Below are 7,672 nucleotides of genomic sequence, written 5' to 3'. Positions count from 1 at the left end.
AGGGAGGATGGCGGGAGGAGACGGAGAGCACCACTGATCGTTTTTCCAAAATTGTTTAGATCTCGATATGAATGAGCCAGATACCAAAAATTATTGATTTAGGAGAACATTTTTTTTTGCCCCGGGGGGGGGGGGGGTGAGGGGGAAGGGGAGGATGTGAGGAGTCGAAGGGATGTCACCGCTCACTTTGTATTTCACCTATTGAGTTTGTAATATTGGTGATGGTCAGTAAACGTATAGTTATAATAGCGTGTTTTTTTACACGCGTATACGTTTACGTTTGCGCGAAAAAAAACGCCTATCCTCGCGTAGATAATGCTTAGGAGACCCATCTAGCGGTAGCGGTTAAACAACTAGCTACAGCACAGGGTGTACTGAAAAGCGGAGACATAACCCTCTGTTGTATCTCTGTGTATAACACATAGCTGAATCAGCTCCGATGAATTGTGGACACTCACCATTTTAAGAGGTGATACATAGAATTAATGTAGAGGTGAAACATAGAGACTTATTTCAGTTACATCTGAATGTAATGTGTATTGAAATTTAGTAGTACTAATTTCATTCGTAGCAATTTCAGAGGTGTATTTACAGTTTCACGTTTAGCCGTCCAAATAAAATTTAAGCGTAAACGTCTATAGTGGAGCATTCATTCATTCACTCATTCAAGGCGTAGACTACGGGACGCCCTTGGGCGTGAACAGCAAGGAGCCACAAAAGATTTATAGAAGTTACGTGGACGTCGGGTTTTGGGATCAAGCCCAAAACACCCTGTCCGATGCAACCATCCCTTGCACGAGACACACTGAACAGAGTATGACCGTCCTAAAAAGATTCTTTTCCGGCAGATGCAGCAAAACCATTTCTCAGGACCGGGGTCAGGAGACGGACCCGGATTGGGTTCGATGCCTTCCCGGAGCAAGAGAATATGGAGCAGTCCTGCTGCAAGGAGCTGCTTGGTCGGGAAAAATCCCGAGTCGCTCCGGTACATAGAACCGACTGCCTTGGGAAGCGTACGTGCTACGCGTCACCCATATGGTCGCCAAGCCTAAAAATCACCCACTGGAAGAAACTACAGGCCTGCCAAAATACTGCTCTCAGAATCGCCACGGGCTGTCTTCTTATGTCGCCAGAACACCATCTGCATAATGAGGCGGAAATACTCCCCATCAGGGAGAGAAATGAGATGCTGACCAAACAGTTCCTGTTGAATACCCAGAAAACTGGGCATCCCAACAGACATCTGATTGATGAACCAGCACCGCCTAGGGGCTTAAGGAGTCATCTCCGTAAGCATTTTGAGGAAATACGGCACCTGAGAACCCAGCCGTATGAAGTGAAAAAACACAAGCAGGTCCTTGGTGAACTCCATAAACAGGCATCGGACCTTTATGCCGGGAATTGCCCGGTGAATCCAGTGCTTAACGAAAATTATCCAAAACTTGCGGAAGAGGAACGCATGCTCCCCAGGGAAACGCGTGTCACTCTTGCTCAACTTCGTTCTGGATACTGTAACAGGTTAAACTCTTACCTATCCAGAATCAACCCCGACATACAAAATGTATGCCCCGCTTGCAACGTGTCCCCACATGACACCAACCATCTCTTCAATTGTAATGTGGAACCAACGCCTCTAACACCCCTTTCCTTATGGTCCACCCCTGTTGAAACGGCAAGTTTCCTTGGACTCCCGTTAGAGCATATTGATGACAATTTGTGATCTGTCGCGGCTATTAGATGAGTCGAGCATTGCTACAACAACAACAACAACAACATGCATATATCTGAGATACTCCCAAAAGTAGGCAATCATCGGTGGAGCAATCATTATGTCTAAACATATGTACGTACACGCAGCGGAGAGAAGGGCACAAACACATGCATATATCTCATCTGAGATGCTCACAAAAGTAGGCAATCAATTGTGCAAGTATCACTGACATACACACACGCATATGAGAAACGTGCATCCGTAGCTATAGCTGGTAATTGTATAGCTGGAAAAAAAATAGTAAATTCTAGAAACGCCTAGCAATATGCAGACGAGGAAACCGAAGAGTATAAAAGCAAAACCAGCTGAGGCAATGCAAACAGTTTGATTTAAGCACGCTATCTGTTGAGAAGTAGAAGTTTTATTGTGAAGTACTTTAATAAAGGCCATTTTGCACTATTGAATAGTGGAACTATTTATTCAACAGTTTAGTGATTCGAACGTTAGTAGCAGGTTGCAAATAAGAGGAATTTCAGTAAATTCGTTTCAATTGGTGTCAGAAGAGGAATTGTTGAATAAATTCCGAAGATTGCGAATACAACTTGGACATGGCAAAGTTCGGTGAATTGAAGATCCAGCAGCTGAATAAGGAGTTGGACAGCCGTGGATTGAATACAACCACCATTATACTCGAACTTCAGGCACGACTACGAGAGGCAATGGAAGCAGAAGGAATTAACGTGGAAGAGTATGTCTTTCACCTTGATGGCGACAAGACAACAACAAAAATTGAAGAGAGAAACGAAACATCGCAAAAAGTTACGAGCACAGACTTGAACACGATTTTGGCTGCAATATCTGCACAAACATCGACAATAACATCCAAGATGGAACCACAGGAGGCACGCATTGCAGAAATGTCGTCACAAATGTCATCACAATTGGAATCCCAGGAGAACCGTATAACATCCAAGATTGAAGCCCAGGAAAGACAAATGTCATCTCAACTGGAAGAACAGAAGACAAATATAGCATCACAACTGGATGAACAGAAGGTATATATGGCATCCCAACTAGGATGACAGGAGGCACGTATTTCAGAAATGACGTCACAAGTGTCATCTCAACTGGAGGACCAAAACACATATATGGCATCTGAATTGGAAGCGCAAGAGGCACGTATATCTGAAATGTCGGCAGAAATTTTGGAACAGGTATCATCAAAACTGGAAGCGCAGGATGAAAAAATTGCTCAATTTCACGCAGAAGTAGATGATTTAAAAGGTCGTATGGAGCAGTTACAACTAAATCGCCCAGCTGCTTCAGCAAGCAATCCGAAGGTAAAAACTCCATCTTTTGACGGATCTGTTTCTTTCCAGGTCTTTAAGCTGCAATTTGAGAAGACGTCAGCAGTGAAAAATTGGAATGCGGAAAATAAAGTTGCTGCGCTGTTCATGGCATTGAAAGGGCCTGCAGCCGAGATTTAACAAACCATTCCAGAGGGCGAACGGAACTTGATGGTTGCTCCAGAAACACGATACGGAACTGTGCATAGGAGACAAATATACCAAATGGAGTTACTGAACCGCTTAAAGACAAATTTCATCTCAACTGGAAGAACAGAAGACAAATACAGCATCACAACTGGATGAACAGAAGGTATATATGGCATCCCAACTAGGATTACAGGAGGCACGTATTTCAGAAATGACGTCACTAATAAATGTCATCTCAACTGGAGGACCAAAACACATATATGGCATCTGAATTGGAAGCGCAAGAGGCACGTATATCTGAAATGTCGGCAGAAATTTTGGAACAGGTATCATCAAAACTGGAAGCGCAGGATGAAAAAATGGCTCAATTTCACGCAGAAGTAGATTATTTAAAAGGTCGTATGGAGCAGTTACAACTAAATCGCCCAGCTGTTTCAGCAAGCAATCCGAAGGTAAAAACTCCATCTTTTGACGGATCTGTTTCTTTCCAGGTCTTTAAGCTGCAATTTGAGAAGACGTCAGCAGTGAACAATTGGAATGCGGAAGATAAAGTTGCTGCGCTGTTCATGGCATTGAAAGGGCCTGCAGCCGAGATTTAACAAACCATTCCAGAGGGCGAACGGAACATGATGGTCGCTCTAGAAACACGATACGGAACTGAGCATAGGAGACAAATATACCAAATGGAGTTACTGAACCGCTTCCAGAGGCCTGGTGAAACATTGCAAGAATTTGCGTCGGATGTTGAGAGGCTGGCACATTTAGCAAATGCGGGCGCACCCCTGGAATACACCGAAAGGGTAAACATCCAGAGCTTTATTAATGGAATACGGGATGTCGAAACGAAGCGAGCGACATACGCGAACCCAAAACCTACATTCGCAGAAACGGTATCATATGCTCTGATTCCAGAAACAGCGTCGCTTCTGTTTAAGCCAGTTTTCAAAGCACGCCGTGTGGAAGTGGAAAGCCAAGACTGGGTGAACACAATATTGGATTCGCTGAAGGGATCACAACAGAAAAATTACGGAGTTATGAAGTGTTTCAAGTGCGGTAACCCAGGTCACATTGCACGTCATTGCAGCATCGACCCTGGTAGTACCAACTTGGCTGGTCGTAAACGTAAAGCTGGAGGAGACAACCAAGAGCGAGTCAGATGTAAAGATCGAAAACTTGCCCCAGCTATTGAATGTCCTGTGACATCTATCTCGCAAATTGGAAGAAACTCGAGCAGTCTTACCGTCAAAGGAAATGTGGATGGCATGGAGCGTGTGCTGACTGTAGATACGGGCGCATCTCATTCCTTAATCCGATCTGATTTGGCCAACAGGGGAGTAAAGCCATTACCTGGAGCAAGGTTGCGAATATAACCAAGTTCAAGGAGAAGTGGTATGTGAGGTCTTAATTGGGAAGGTCAGGATTTTACACAAATCCGTTGTGACGGAGCTCGTTGATGAAGTTATATTGGGAGTGGAATTCTTAGTTGACCATGACATCAAGATCGATATGCAGGGAAGGGTTATGCGTTATAAGAACCAGGATGTGCCACTTAACTTCAGTTTCGAGAAAGGGTTCAGCAGTAATCGAGTACTGGTGGAGAAGACTCGACAAAGACCAAGAAAGTCAAAGGAAAAGGTTGATGGATCGAATGGGCCAAACAAAGCGAAATTAAAAGTACCTGGGGGAGAAACACTGGCATTGACAAAACCAAATGGATGCACAAAAACGAAGGAAAGAATTTCACAGAATGAATGCGAGGATAGTTTGAAGCCAGGGCGCGCACTACTGTTATGAAACGTGGGAACGATACTCATTATGCGAAGCCAATCCGTCAAGCGCAAGTTCTGCGAAGCAGTTCAATGGCCAAAGAACAGAGTGTGAGGGAACGGCCCAGGGTAAGGAGTAGTAAGATGAAACACAGCTACGACGAGAACAAAAATTCGGAAGGTTTCTTGGAGGGAGATTTGGTACTGTTATACAACCCTCACCGGAGGAAAGGTGTTCCATCCAAATTTTGGTGCAGTTGGGAAGGCCCGTGCAGAGTTTTGAAGAGGATCAGTGATGTCATCTACCGCATGCAAACAATTGGGAAACCACGAAATAGAAGGGTGGTTCATTTCGAGAGGCTAGCAGCGTCTTTGATTTTGTATAAATACTAATGTAATTTCGCTAATAAAAATGACAATTGTTTTATCATCAAACAAGAAACAAAGTCTTTGCGTTTATGGCGATCCTGCCAGATCTGCTTGATAATAAGCAGACTGCTATTTAAGAAGCAATCTGCTAAACATCTCAAGCAGGATCACATTAGTTATACACATACTATAGTTTTCGATTCTTTTCGATCCTGCCAGCTCAATTAGAATCAGCAGACTGCTATTTTGAAGCAGACTGCTAAACTCTTGAAAGGATCCTGCCAAACCTGCTAAACATCTTAAGCCTTATAAGGACAAAACTTACTATACGGCATTTGGCTTGGAGCAGACCGGCAATCAGTTAAAATCCTCCAGAATCGGATGCTAATAAATGCACACACCACTTAATCCCGATGACATATTATTTTCGAAGTATTTTTTGACCACTCATAAAGCAATTTCGAAGGCACACTCAGGTGATACAATGGGCGACTTCATTGAAAAAGTCTACAGTCGGAGAAAAATTAACCAACGAAGAAGTTAAACAATTGGTGGTAATTCAATATGCAAAGCATATACATGGATTTTAGACGCATGCAAATAAATGGGTAAAGACTGGCAACACAAAGCATAATTGCAGAGTGGAGTACAATTTTAACGACGGCAACCCAATTGGACTTTCGGCAGTTGAATAAAAGCATAATCGAATTGGAATAAATCCTGACTGGCAGCAAAAATACCACTAAAAGCTATCCAAGGACATGACTGGCAGAAATTTAACTAATAATTAACTTAGTAAATATAAACTAGAACAATTTTGGCAACCTCACACTTGCTCAACCAGTAGCAGAAATGTTTAATTCTGCTTATGAAAGTTTTTTTAAATATAGTAGTTATATAAAATCTAAATTACAAAGCTTAAAGCGTGGTACGCAGATCACAAGAAAGTAAAAATTCCATATAAAAAAACGCTCAAGAAATGCTCAAGAAAATTCCTTGTGGTAAATTTTCTTGAGGTAGTACTTTATAAAAATTTAGTACCATACTTTACTACTATTTTTCCATCAAATTTACATACGGCAACACCGGTTTCCGCAAGAAATATGTCAAGAGCCATATATTTCTTGAAGAAAAAAATGTAAACAACTGGAAAAATTAGGTAAGCACATGGTTTTTTAATTTTTCTGCAATAAATAATTATTATTTTATTTCAGAAATGGAAATAAATATTGCTGCAGCACCAAAACACAAAAAGCGCGTATTAAATTTCACGACGAAGGAGAAACGGGCTCTGATAAGGGAAGTGAAAGAGTGGCCCAGGATATGTGATACTTCTGATCCATTGCATTGCAACAAAAATGCAGTGGATCAGGCCTGGGTCCACTTAAGGAGCTCCCTTGGAAAAGAAAGTATGTTAATAAAACTTTTTGTATGTATATTTGTGGTAATTGTTTACTTTAGCTCACAATTGCTAAAACTCGTCCAAAAATATCGGGAGAGGAGTCAAAAGAAGCGCTTTGCACCCAGGATCACGAATCCGAAGGCGGAAATTCAAAATTTTATTTCGTTTCGGAGATATTTTCAAACAAAATTGAAAATTTTCATGTGCTTGTTGTTGTTTTGATGATTTTGTAGTACCCACAAGAAAAAATGTGGATAAAAGTGTGTTGCGCGGATATAGTTTTGGTCTCCAAACCGGTGTTGGAGCCACCCAGGGTAATTTTTTATAAACGCGGCCAAAGGCCGCCAATGCAGAAAGATGTTCTGCGCAAGAAAACTATGGATCCCACCCCCGGTTTCGGAGCGCTCCGGGGCCATTTTTCGGTTTTTTGGAAATAACTTTTGACAGAAATAAAATTTTGACACCTCTCCCGATATTTTTGGTCCGGTTTTTTGCAGTTGTGAGCTAAAGAAAACAATTACCATATTTGTGTATTTTAATTGGTAATTATTTACTTTAGCTCAAAACTGTTAAGCCACGTCCAAAAATATAGTGTCAAAAGACGCGTTTTGTCTTTTATAAACAGGTCTTTGCAAGCAAAGTTGGAAATTTTCTGTAATTTCCATTTGGTTCGTGTACGCACAAGTATTGCGTGTTCCGAAAACTGCAAGTGTGTTATTGGTACGGAAGTCAAAACGTATATTTATATACCTCTCGCGACATTTTTTGACATGTTTTAACAATTGTGAGCAAATGCAAAGTATCACATTTAATTGTATGTGTTATTTACATTAGTGATTGAAAGCAAAGACGCGTGGACCAGCCTTCGGGAAAGCTATCGCTACCACGCCAGAGCATCCAAGCGGCAAAAGAGTGGCAGTAGCGGCGG

Source organism: Eurosta solidaginis, chromosome X (assembly GCF_040869045.1).
Source record: "Eurosta solidaginis isolate ZX-2024a chromosome X, ASM4086904v1, whole genome shotgun sequence".
NCBI classification, from domain to species: Eukaryota; Metazoa; Arthropoda; class Insecta; order Diptera; family Tephritidae; genus Eurosta; species Eurosta solidaginis.
The sequence above is the reverse complement of the archived record's forward strand: the minus strand, read 5'-3'. Positions refer to the sequence as shown.